The sequence below is a fragment of the Canis lupus genome, chromosome 17 (genome assembly GCF_048164855.1).
Source record: "Canis lupus baileyi chromosome 17, mCanLup2.hap1, whole genome shotgun sequence".
NCBI lineage: Eukaryota > Metazoa > Chordata > Mammalia > Carnivora > Canidae > Canis > Canis lupus.
In genome coordinates this window covers 49,035,211-49,049,565 of record NC_132854.1, presented here as the reverse complement: position 1 = coordinate 49,049,565, position 14,355 = coordinate 49,035,211, and the positions used below count along the sequence as shown (strand labels likewise).

At 34.1% G+C, this 14,355-nt stretch overlaps 1 pseudogene; it reads right to left on the bottom strand.

The window, feature by feature from the left end:
* Positions 1-1,694: 1,694 nt before the first annotated feature.
* On the bottom strand, positions 1,695-13,112 carry LOC140608257 (ATP-dependent RNA helicase DDX3X-like; annotated as a pseudogene).
* Between the last annotated feature and the right edge of the window lie 1,243 nt (positions 13,113-14,355).

The window sequence follows — 14,355 nt, the reverse complement described above, 5'->3', positions numbered from 1 at the left end:
TCTAGTCTTATTCATGATCCAGAAGCAAGAAAAGCTAGTAAATCATACTGACCACTGTGCATGAGGCTTTCTTCTTTCTTTCTTTCTTCTTTCTTTCTTTCTTTCTTTTTCTTTCTTTCTTTCTTTTTCTTTCTTTCTTCTTTCTTTCTTTCTTTCTTTCTTTCTTTCTTTCTTTCTTTCTTTCTTTTTCTTTCTTTTCTTCCCTCTTTCTTCTTTCCCCACTCTCTTAATTTCCAGTTTGTGGAGTATTTTGTTAAATATTTAGAGTGCAAAGTAAAGCTAAAATATTTTTGAAGTACCTTCCTTAAGGAAGGATTTTTGAAAATCATTAATGACTCTCAATGTAGTTAACATGGCATATGTGATCAGAATAAGCAGACATCGGTGAACTTTTAGCTCATGATTAAGAGTTTTAACTTCTGTCCTTGAGTCTCACAATAACATCTCATTTTTTTCATCCTCCTAGATTATGCTCCTTGAGCTCTTTTCTGTAAACACCAATCACTTGAAATTGAATATCCAGAAGATTAGCCATTTCAAGAGTCATACGTCCTACCTTACTAAAGTATGCTAATATAGAAAATTCTAAAGGATGCAGTTTTTTTTAATCTTTTGCTTTTTTCCATTCAATGCAAATGTCACCACTAAGTACTGAAGTATTATTGCAGGCATATTTTTTACATATAGCAAACATTAAAATCTTTGATTTAGTTGAATTTTTCTTAGACTCCAAGATTGCTTCTGAAAATTATATAAGACTAACTCATATTCATGACAGATTTATTAAGGACAAGTGATATATTAAAACCTTGGAAGTTATGTTTTACATTAAAGGTAAATTAAAACCATAAATTAAATGTGTGCACAGATGAGCCCAGTCTTAGCAAACAGTAATCAGGTACTGTTTAATTTTCCTGTACTGGATAGATTCATCAGAATACACTGAGTCTCTCTAGTAATTTTCCACATCCCCCTTATGTCTGGCATTTGCTTCGTTAGAATCAGGTCTCTTTACAATCATAAGGCAAAGCACATTCTTATATTAAGGAGAAAGGATGGCATTGCCATCGCAATATTTTAATCCAGAAAACATATATCTGCTGTTCTCTGTAATGACATATTTGGGAAGTCAAGTAACCTTTAGAAAGAAGTTTACTATAATGAAGTCAGTCTACCCCTGAAATACTTAAATAGGGAATCAAGTTTTGTCTATAAATGTGTAGTTAAGTTTAAAAGGTACAGAGTTAAAAAAAAAATAGCCCACGTTCATTCAATTTGTTTTGTCAAAACAAGTAATAAAATATCTTGAACAGTGCCGAGCCAATGGGACTTCAAAATAAAAAGTTGTCTCAAGTTAAAGACACAGTATATTAACAGATGAGCCTGTTACAAAATTATAAATGCAGTTCAGGATAGGGTAGGCAAGAGGGCAGTTAATCTGAACTGTAGCAATGGAAGTCTTCAAACTGTCCATGAAGAAGGCTTCTGATCAATCCTTTCCTTTCTGATCACTATCTCTTTTTGTAAACTTTGGCTTCTTAAGAAAAAAAAATCAGTGGAATATCACAGTGGGTAATTTATTGTGAGTTTCTAAGGCTATGTAAGATTTTGTCTGGCTAATTTACATGTGGTTTCCATATTAGCTTGTTAGGCAGAGTGATCTTCTGTAAAGCAGGTTCAGTCTCCCTGCAGGTTCACTCAACCTCTTGGGAGTTATAATTTCCTTCAAATCCATCACTGTTCTGAAAACTTCCATATCCAACTCCACCAACTTCTCACACACATAGCTGCTACAGAAGGTGGACTTGTTGGCATCACTACTATGTTGGTAGTCTCCGGCACCAAATTCTCCACTGAATCTATTACTCCTAGGATGTACACAATTGCTACCCTTGTAGTGGGGCCATTTTTCTTACCAAGATGGCATTACTTAGTCTCTATAAGAAGTCTCTATAGTCTCTATAAGAAGTCTCCAACTATATAAGAAGTCTCTATAAGAAGATACAACAAATCCTTGGTAATATTTATGTTCCTCTTGTTAGAGAACAAGTTAGTAGGGCCAAGTTTTCCTACACATTCTGTACAGCCAATGTGATGTACAGTCTTCAATATCACTACAAGTCAAAATCGACAAGTTGTTTTATATTTGAAATGTCCAGTCCTCTAGATGCTATTGCTATAACCACTAGAATAGGGTTTTCCTGAGAGGAACAGATGAAGGCTCTTCTCTGTCTAAGATTGCTTGCCATGGATACTGGTACAAGAATATCTTTCCTGGTATCGTCCAGAGAATCTTCATTCTTTTTGTTCTCTGCATACACTAAGGTCAATGAATCCTTGCCTGTTGAAAGTCATGCAGAAATTATCATTTGTCTGACTTCTGTGTGATATTCTCAGAGGCAGAACCAATCTTCCCACAACCAAGAAGATATATTCATCCAAGAAATTAGGAGCAATCATCTTTATTTCTCTAGGGAAAACAGCACTAAACATCATGATGTGGTGAACTCCCTTTGGAGACTTGCTCTTTTGTTCAAGTATTCTACATATCTGAACTTCAAACTCCATATCCAACATTCTATCAGCTTTATTCAACACCAAGTATTTGCAAAAGTCTAATCCAATATTTCCTCTTTCCATCATATCTACTAGGCCTCAAAAGTGGCTACTAACACATGGCATCCCTGTTTTAAGTCTGCTGACCAATATCAGCACCACCATAAATAATCCAAAGAGAACCCTAGAATGGTATGAAAATTTTCTGGCTTTCTCATAGATCAGCACTGCCAGTTGTCTTGTTGGTGCTAATACCAAGGAAACTGGATATTTGCAGCTTCCAAATATTCCATTTTCTTTTATAGCTCTCCACGTTTCTCCTCTACCATCAGAATAAATCTGCCTCAAGATGGGCAAGAGAAATGCTTTAGTTTTTACAGACTCTGTTTGGGTACAAGCCACCAAGTGTCTTTTCCTTCTGCATTGGAGTCAGGTGAGTATAACAAATAAGCTCAATGTTTCCCAAGATGAATTCTCCCATCTCATCATAATTGAAACTTTCAATATGTGGGAGAGAGTTGTTGCCAGTTGCCTCAATTGGAATGTCATATTTCTAAAAATTAAATCTATTCTTATCTCCAAAAGAGTTTCTGTTCCAAGCACTTACTTGGTGGGAGTGGTTTTGACAAATCATCTTCATCTGATCTGTCACACCAGCAACTGGTTCCACTATGTTCATTTGTCAGAGCCACTTCTGTAATCATGGCTGCCAATACTATCAATCTTTTTGTCCATGATCATCAAACCTCCACTTTCATCCACTTCCACCATCAGTGAGAAACTAGACTGTCCTCTTGAGTCGCTATGAACCTCAAAACTGTTGTATGCATCCTTCATTGGAACTCATTATGAACTGTCTTTATCAAAGACTCTTTTAGTAACTTCTCTGTTTCTTAAGGGAGGAGGAATATAGCACCCTTTATAGGCTGTACTTCCTCCATGCTGATTACCAGAAGAATTCAGATGTGCATTACCAAATTGCTGGTTCAGTTTGAGCTCATTTTCCACCACCACAGGATCTATCTCTGAAGAATACAGAGAACTCAGAATCTTCCTCCACAGCTCTCTAAAATGTGTAGAATGTTGTTCCGACAAATAAGGTCTCCAGATACATAACCATTGTTTGAAAGAAGTATCTTTGAACAACTTATGATTCAAAAAAAGTTTTATGACATTATTGTCCAATGATTATAAAACATGGCTGAGTAAATCATTTGAAATAGGTATGTTTTAATGTTTCATATAGTTTTTAAATGAATTTTAAATTATTTAATTTAAAAATCATCTCTTCAGATTTGTTTGATAAATCTCTAATTGTATTACTATTTTAGATTAAACAATATTGCATGTATTTCAGTCAAAAATACTGGGATTTTACAATTTTTTGTTTATTCTATACTCAGTTACAGTGTGATTTATTGTCTATACTTTTCTCTGTAATAAGGAATTAACCTAATTAAGTTTGTGGGTATTAAGCAAAAAACTATGAATTCACTTAATGACTTGCAAGTAGCACAATGTAATAGTGTAAAAATAAGACTATAATTTTAGAAATTTCTCTGAATTCTAATTTTGACCATAAATGGGTTTCTATCAAATATTATATGCAGTTAGAGCCACTATAACTATATGGATTTGTGAATATATTGTTCAAATATACATAATGGCTCACATCTCTTGACATACTCAAGGTTAAATGTTGACAAGTGCTGTGCAAATTCTTCACCCTCTTCCTTTTAAATATTGCATGTAAAATGCAACATGTGTAAATGCCACAGGTTAATAGGTTTCCATAATCCTGTTCTATATATAGAATTCTTCAGGTCCCAAGATACAATGCAACTAATCCAATGCCCAATATGAAAGAAATTATTTTATTAATGATGTTTCCTGAATTAGGTAAAGAAGAATTAAATCAGTTTTTTGCACTTTTGTTTCTTTAATTGATAAGGGATAATAAAATCTAAGCCTTCAGAATGATAAGATTTTCAAGCTGTAAAAGACCTACAAAAATATACATCTAGTCCATTATTGATGAGGAAATCAATGCCTATGTTAAGCTCGCTATCTGTGACAGATTTGAGAGAATGTCAAGATAGTTGATTCCTAGGTCAATGCATTTTTCTGTACAAGATACAACCTCTCCTTTAAACTAACACAAATGCATCATAAAGAAATGTTTCACATAGACACTATAATTCCTTTAATTCAGCCTTCTTTCCTTCACAATTCTAGATTAACTGGGAAAGTAACTATCGTATTTCTTTTTGTTCTGAGTATCAGTTGTTCCAAACTCCACTTTATGTGAAATTTTCTACTTCTACCAAACCCACTTAATAACAGAAAATGAGTCTCTTTTCTTTCTCAGATATTCAGAAATTTCCCAGGAATAATCACAAACAAAAGATTTAAGGAGAATACAAGCCATATGCTTAGAAATTTGCATTTGGTGAGTATTTAAGCATTCTTGGTAAAGAATCTTTAAGTATGGAAAGGATGTGTGCTTTTTCAGCATATAGAGGAAGGAGAATGGGGGAAGATCAATCTTTAGCTAATGAAGTTGCTTTATTCCCTTCCTCCTTGTCTCCTTCTCATCTGCTTTTTTTCTCTTTCTTTTGTTTTTTCCTTGCTTCAAAGTAATAAGCCAGAGACGCCTGGGTGGCTCAGTTAGTTAAGTGTCCTCTTAATTTTGGCTTAGGTCATGATATCAGGGTTGTGAGATGGAGCCCCATTTGGGGCTCCCTATGCAGTATGGGTTTGCTTGAAATTCTCTCTCTCCCTCTGCCTCTGTCACTCCTCCAATGCTCTCTCTCTCACATACACAAAATAAATAAACAAATAAAATCTTAAAAAAAAAAAAAAGAATCCAAAGTGAACAGGGTGGTATATACTAGAAGGTCCATTTTTTTTCTATTTTTATATATGCTTCAATATAGCATGATTAAAAATAAATAATCAGAATATTTACATTAGAACAACGTTCCCTACATTTCAGAATGGAACTACTGAGATTGGCAGATTAAAAAACTATATTTATATAACTTTAGAAGTTCAAATGATATAACCTTTAATATACATTTTAGCTTAAGTTTACATTCTGAACCCTCCATTCTCAAGTGAAATATCAAAACATTTTTCCTTAGAGTTATTTAAATGGATAGCAAACATTCCCAAAACTGTGTAGCGTGGGATTTAATTAGAGAGATTAGTGGCCCCTTGGTTCCCTGAACTGAGTAGTTTGTTTCTTGAAACTTAGAAAGATGAAAAACTAGGTCCTCAGGCTCTTATTCCTCAAATTATAAATATTCCCCAAACAAGCATACTAGCTGAAAAAGAAAAAAGAAGAAACATGACAAAAGCCTATATATTCTTCAAATACTTGCATTTCTAATTCAATGGATAATTAGGCAACCTGTCCCTTATTACCACTGAGTGGGAGGTGGTCAGTGAGGAAGGTTTCTAGGGATATGCATATTGTCAAACTTTTAATACTATTTCCTTCACAGTCTCAGAAATGAAACATATATATATATATATATGTTTCATATATAAATACATACATATATTTATTAATTTACTTCTTAATCCTTTTAATCATTTCTATAACACTAAAAAAAATAAAAGGAAACTATCTGATTTCCTAGATAATGGCTATGCAGTTATTTATATTTTTATTATTAATATACAATAGATTCATCTCTGTTGAAGGAAAACTCCACAACAAAGTAATTCTGAGGAGTTTCATACCCAGTCTTTTATTATTAATATACAATAGCTTAGTCTCTGCTGAAGAAAAACTCTTATCCATCAATCAGCTCCATTTCTGAGCTATTATATTCAGTTAGTCTCATTAAATTTGGTTGTGCAAAACAATAAAATAATACAAGGTTTTACCTTTCCTATTCATTTCTATATACTATTAAAGCAATTTACTGAAGTTTCTACAAGTCATCCATTATTTTAGTCCCTTTGGGCTGCAATCCAGAAGTCTGATATTAGAGTGCCAGCATGGTCAAATGAGACTTATCGCTGTGCCCGCACATGGCAGAAGGGGCAAGGGATCTCTTTGAAACTTCCTTTATCAGTCACTAGTCTCTTTCATCAGGTTCTAGCTCCATAACTTGAACACTTATGAAAGGTCCCACCTACCAATATCATCACCTCTGGGGGTTAGGATTCCAACACATGAATTTTAAGGGGATAAAAACATTCAGATGATAACATCATCTGCCTCTACCCATTTGCCTCTACCCAAAAAAAACTGGAGGCTCTGGGATTTGAAATCTCACTAGCCCTTTAGGCTGCTTATAGGAAAGTTACTTCTTTGATTTATTTCTCAGCATCTTTTGTATTCCACGATAATTGTTGTTGTTGTTGTTTTCTGGCAAGGTTGTTATGAGATCAATTAGATTATTTAAATGCCAAAATTTCAGCCATATATCAGGTATTCATCAATGACAAAATTAAATTTTGCCTCTTTTCAATGACTTGTGCTTCCCCTTTCAGTGTCAAAATTAAAGCTCTTAATATTAAATGCCTTTTTAAATACCTATTGGTAAATTCTACATTTTAAGACAGACATTTCGTCTGCCTAATTGTGTTGAACACCCTTATAGTAGATTCCTGGCACATAGTAAAATTTCAATAAACATTTATTAAATAAATAATTCTGGGGTTCCTAGAGTATCATGTACGGAGCTTAGAAGCTACCACTCCACCCTAGTAATAAGGAGTGAAAAATGGAACACAGAAAAATCACTCAGTTTTCTAGAATCCCTAAGAAAGGTAAAGACACAAGGAAAACCACTGTCCCTAAGAGAACCCAACCAACAGAGAAATAGAGAATAACAACTTAGCAAAGCAGGGACTCATGAAGAGAAACTGCTGTAGAAACCAGTGCCTGGGTAGAAACCCTAGGCTGTAATCACCAAAACTGATGGAGGCTCAGTGTGGAGAGCTCTGAGTTGTTGTAGAGGGACTCTCACAATATGAGATTTACTTGCAGAAGCTTAATCAGGTTCCCACAGTAAATATCAGAAGAAAAAAATTCAAAATATGAAAATTAAGCATTTATAATAATAAATAACCAAAATCCAGAACACTGACAACACGAAATACTGCCAAGGATGTAGAGCAATAGGAACTCTCATTCATTCATTGCTGGGGAATGCAAACTAATACAGCCATTTTGGAAGATAGTTTAGCAGTTTTTTACAAGTAAATATGTTCTTACTGTATAATTCAGCAATTGTACTCTTTGGAATTTACCCAAAAGTTGTGAGAACTTAGTGCCACATAAAATAGGGATGTTTACAGCAGCTTTATTCATAATTGCCAAGACTTAGAAACAGCCAAGATGTCCTTGAGTAGGTGAGTAGATAAATAAATTGTGGTACACAGACAATGGAATATTATTCTATTATTCAGTGCTAAAAAGAAATGAGCTATCAAGCCATGAGAAGTCATGGAGGAAACTTACATGCATATTACCAAGGGAAAGAAGTTAATCTAAAAGGCTACATATGATATGACATTCTATAAAAGCAAAACTATGGAGACAATAAAAAGTCAGCGCTTGCCAGGAACTGGGATTGAGAGGAAGGAGGGATGAACAGGCCAAGCACAGAGGAATTTTAGAAGACTAAAAATATTCTGCATGATATTTTAATGATGGATACATATTTTTATACATTGATCCAAACCCATCAGATGCACAGCATCAAGAGTGACCCCTAATATAAACTATGGACTTCTGTGATTACAATGTGTTACTATCAGTTTATCCCTTGTAATAAACGTGCTACTCTTGATGAGAGAAGTTGATAATGGAGGGGAAGGCTCTCCATATCTGAGAGAAGGAGATTTATGGGAAACCTCTGCATGTTCCTCTCAATTTTTCTATAAACCTAAAACTGTTTTTAAAAAGTCCTTATCATCATCATCATCATCATCATCATCATCATCATCATCATGAAGCATATGCATTGGATACCCAGTAGCTCGCCGTGATCGTATAGTGGTTAATAGTGGTTAGTACTCTGCGTTGTGAGGCATATGCATTTTTTCTATATCTTACTACTGATTAATATAGATAATAATATCATGTTCACAAATGTAAGAATGAATCTAATGCTAGTTGAAAGACAAAAGTAAATTTATTATGCCATACTACTGAAGCAATTGAAAATCAGTTGTAAATAAATTTACTTTAGTAAAATATCAAGATATGCATTTAAATTTCACTTTTCCAAAATTGTAGCTATGTTTATACATTTATAATTATCTTCACTTAAAAACATCTGTAGAGACTGCCATAAATACTGAAGTGAAAAATATATATAAAGTGGCAGATCAAGATTTCAGCAGTGGCTATATGTCCAAAATCCTTCTTCCTACTCCCCTTACTAAACTCTGTCCCTACCACCATATTGCGCTGAATCCAGTGAAGTTACTTAAATTCATATGTTCACCCCAAAATATAACCAGTTGTCTTAGCTCCCACCTCAAAGATAAACAATGGCGTCTCTACTGAAGTACTTTTTTATCTCTAACTTTAGATTTTAACTAGATATGATTTTGAGGAATGAGATATAGGAAAAGCCTTACCTAAGCATTTTATTTTTGAACAGTGTTTTGCCAAAGGTATCATTCATTGTTGTTCCTATATATCTGTAGTGTAAACACTGTGACCACTAAGGCAATATACCCCGATATTCATAGGACATAATTTAATAAAGAATGAGAGTTTTTTTTTTTTTTTGCTTCTGATACAAATATCAAAAATAAATTATGATGAGATCTTGCCTACAAGATGACCTTTAGAATGGAGGCTTGGAGAATTCGTTATTGTTTTTTAATAGCGGTACTATTGTAGTAAAAATAATAAAATGTTAAGTAGTAGGAGGAACAGAAATGGCATGATTTAAATTACAATATTTTGTGAGGCTCTAGATTAATATACTCTGATTACATCTGGCATTTAATTAATTTATTTAATTTCTTTCATTTCAATACCTGCATTACAAAAATGTCATTAATACAACACTTTCATCCAGATCACCAAATATTGAGTGATGTTAAAGAATTGTGATCATGCATTAAGCACTGGAGATTTTAAAACAAATGCCATATTTGCCCTCTCTCTCTTTCTTTCTTTTTTCTCTTAGTAGTAGTACAGTCTACTGGGGAATAAAATCATCATGTATTGCAATATATAAAATAACTATACTATATAATGCAGATTATCAGTGGCAGATAAATACAAAGTGATCAAAGTAGCAGGTACAAGATAAGAGACATGAATAGTGCATATCAGTAGAACTAATATCTAGTCCAGGCTTTTCCATTGCTCCAATGTGAAATTTTGAACAAATAATTTCACAGTTGATCAAGTTTCTTTAATCATTAAATAACTGACCAAGAATTAAAATAGCTAATATTTCTTGGGAAGTTTCACTTTATATAAAAACCTACTCTGGCTATTCCCATGAATATGATGATCTTATTGAGTGAAAAATGAAGCCTTCGAGGTAGTACATAAAGAGTAAGCATAGCATCAAGGATTCATATCATTGTGTTCTACCTCCTGCTAGTTAATGCATTCAGCACGCAAATCACAATACAATTTTCTAAGGTCCCAGAGGGGGAAAAAGTGTAATTATCTGAAACATGATTAAAAAATGGAAGACAGCACATGAATTCAGCTACCTCCATGAAGAAGATAACATTTTCCTTTTTTTTTCTTTTTCATTGCATTTCTACTAGTTTTCTGTTAAGGTAGCAGCTCTCAATAAAAATAAAATATAAAAGACATTTAGAGTTATAAATAAGTCCTAAGGATCTAAAGCACATCACAGGGAATATAGTCAATGATATTGTAATAACTATGTATGGTGGCAAATAGTAACTAGACTTTATCATGGTGAGTGTTTTATAATGTATATAAATGTCAAATAACTAATTTGTACACCTGAAACTAAAATAATATCGTTTTCAACTAGAAATAATAAATGAATACATTTCCAAGTGTGATTTCACAACACCAATCAGATCGCCCTGGATAATGTCAATACTTCTGTTTCTGCTTTTGATCTAGATGAAGATGTTACAATATGGGGCAAGGGTTGGTAGGAATGGAGGTGCTAAAGTACCTCCATCAAAGCAAGTGAAATTGGAGATTAAGACTGTGAAGCTTTCCCCATCATAAAGTATTTCACTTTCATTCAAAGGGTATAGGCCTGCTTCTACTGGCAGATCTCTTCACTTTCTTAATTGCAAAATTTGCTTCAGATAATATTATCTATATCCCCCTAAAACATCCCTTCCTTCTAAATTAAATTTTAAAAATCACCAGCAAAAGGCTTTTTGTCTTATATTTATCCTCAAACGTGAAGAAGAGGAAATGGATGGGGTGTCAGATATGCTCATAAAAACATTCAGTTCACGTGAAAGGAAACTTTTATCTCTCCTAAAGGTATTAATCAAAGACTAGTACCCAAAGTAGCTAACCCTGTGGCAAGATAAATGAACTGTGGAGTACACACAGAGCCTAGGATGTACCTAATATATAAATGCCATACATTCTACAAACTTTTGCATAAGTATATTCTCCTCCAAAAAGCATTGTGTGTGTGTGTGTGTGTGTGAGTTTTTGTTCTCTACTAATATTATAGAATTAAGACATATAGCTATTAAATAGGAGCCACGTGATGTTAAGACACAGAGTTCATGAAACACATTTATAACTTAACAATAAGTGAAGATATTTAACTGCCTGCTGCTTAAGAAAGTTGGTCCTGGGGATGTATAAACCATTAGACCTTGAAAAAGTGTCTATAGAAATGTGCTGTTACCCCCATAGGTGGCTATATGCTCCATCTAGGTGAATTGAGCTGTGCAAATTAGCATGTGATCACAAACCAAGACCAAAATAAATCCAAGTCATGAGGGAAAGATATCAAACAGGGAGGATGAAAGAAAAGTAAAGAAGAACCCCTGTCTCTTTTTCCAATTGCTTTCTTATTAGGTTTTCAAAGGAATTTGTGTTGGACGAGAAAGATTTTTATTCTCAGAACTACAGACAGATTTTCTCATATATATGGGAAACCGTGGGGTGTCAAAAATACATGGACTTAAGATGGGATGAGCAAGTCAATAGTATCTGAAAAGATTCAATAAATTGGAAAGAATTGTCTATATTCTTAAATTATCTATAAGCTTGGATAAATTAAATGCATCTGAGGAGAAATCACAATTCTTTCCATTTAGAAAAGGCCTAATAACATCAAAAAATACTCACTTGTATTTTAAGACAAACTAAATGTCAAATTCCTTACGATAACCTTTTTTAGTACCTGTAGTGAATGGGTCATTACGTTACATTCTACACTTACCCCAAATGTGCGTAAATCACATAAACACATATACTGGTGGTTTGAATGTAGAACCTGATGACGTCACATGTGCACCAAAGATATGAAACTGGGTTGATTCCCAAGCAGGTGCAAAAATAACTTGAAAAAGTAGGAAAGGGATATTGGCTGGGGTTAAAGTGTGAGATTGTGGTGAAGGTTTCCTACGTGAAGGCTGGGTGCATGTGCCCTGAACTTCCCTGAGAGCCAAAGGTGGGAGCACTCAAGCTTTCTTATCATTTTGACCGTTCTGTTTTATGGACTACCTCTGTAACTCATGTGTGGTTGAGAAGAATGTGTTTTCTGTTATGGTTGGATGGACTTTTCTACAAATGTTAAGACAGCCAAGTTAGGTGATAGACCTGTTCAGGTCAACTGTGCCATGATTTTCTACCTGCTTACTCTATCAATTTACAACAAAGAAATTTCAAATTCTCCAACTTTCATTTGATTGAATTTTGTGTTTTTTTCTTAGTGTATTATTGTCTTTTAAAACTATTTTAGTAGCTCTAGAATTTACAACACGTATACTTAAATAATGTAGGTACACAATGAAGTTTCACTTGTAACGCTTCCTGTGTGGTGCAGTTACTGCCAGGCGCTCAGCTGAGCTGGGAAAGAGAGACTGAGCTGCCAAATGTCAGTTAGCCAAATTAAGGCAACAAGCCAAAAAGTGGAAGAGTTAAGTCTTTAATCATTTACTGCAATGGGAAATAAGCAAAAGGCTAAAAGCAAGGAAGCCCATGCCCCACCCCTGGTTCATTTTCCCCCATGGAACAGCACATCAGTCAAGGGGTGGTGCAGATGTGGGGGTTGGCTCACTGTTGGCTCAAAGTCTCTGGCACTTTCATGGACTCTCAAGGAAAGGATAGAAGTGGGAAGGTACCAAGTACTGAGTCAGTTGGGGAAAGGTGTCTTTATGGTTTCCAGTTCCTCCCTCTCCCCCATATGAGACCTCAGCAAAGACGCCTGAAGAAGACCTCTCTGCCCAAGGCCTCAAATACAGACACCTAGGAAGGAAGGTGATGGTGATGGAAATGCACATGTGTGAAGAGCATGACTGTCCAGAGGGCCTCATACCTTGACTCCTCCCTTCAGAAACTGCAGTGCATTTGCTGCAACACCAAGTCTGTGTGGGGAGGGCATTTTTCCTCTGTAAGATAGGACAAGTAAAGCCTCTGTAATTGCCTATACTCAGGCCCCCCAAAAAATCACACATAGGTTTTTAACTAGGAGCCAAACTCCTCAGTTACCTTTAAGAATTTATCCTGAATTCCTCCTTCACATACTTTACGACATTGCTATCATTTATATCAATTATTCATAGGTTATACACACCTGATATATTGTTACTGTAGTGCTTTCAACAAGCAGTTGCCTTTTACATCAACAAAGAATAAAAAAAAAAAAAAAACAAAGAATATAAAACATAAAATATTTTATTTCGCTTTCATTGGTGCCTTTTTGCAACCCTCTTCTTTATATAGTTCCAAGTTTCTGACCTATATCTTCTTTTTTTTCACTGCCTGAAGAATTTCGTTTTTACATTTATTTTCAAGCAAGTCTGCTAGAAATGATTTCCCTTATTTTTTTTTCCTCAGAATCTTTATTTCTCTTTTATTTTGGAAGGATAATTTCCCAGAACATAGATAGATACAGATCTCTAGGTGTTTTTCCCTCCTTTTAACAGTTGAAATACTTCAATCCATCCTTCTGTGTTTTTTTGCATTTTTTAATGAGAAGGCTGTTGAAATTCTTATCTTTCTCCATATATAAGGGTTTCTTTTCATTTTTTTCTTTATCTTCCTTTAATATTCTATTTTTTTCCTTATGATTTAAATATGATATTCCTACTCTTATTTTTTGTTGTTGTTGTTCTGTTTTGTTTTTTAAATCTTGCTTGGGATTCTCTGACATTCTTCAATTTATGATTTAGTATCCATTATTAATTTAGTAAGGTTCTTGGCAATATTGCTCTAAGTATTTCTTCTACTTTTTCTTTCTTATTTCTGTTATTCTAATTATGTATAAGTTACACCTGCTATTATTAGTAGTTGTTCTGAACAGTTCTTTGATGTACTGTACTTTTTAAAAAAATTCATATTTCTATTTGTGTTTTAGTTTGGGATGTTTCTATTGACCTATTTTCAAGTTCATTGATTCTTTCCTCAGCTGTTTAAAATCTACTAAAAATCTTGTTCATATGACATGGGTCATATCTGAGTCTGGTTCTGATGATTGCTTTAATTTCTCAGAATTTTTTCTTGCTTTTTAGCATGCCTTTCAATGTTTTTTTTTTTTTCCCAATTGATATAAACATGCTATATAGAGTAATAGGAACTGAAATAAATAAGCCTTCAGTCTGAGGATTTATGTTAATCTGGCCAGG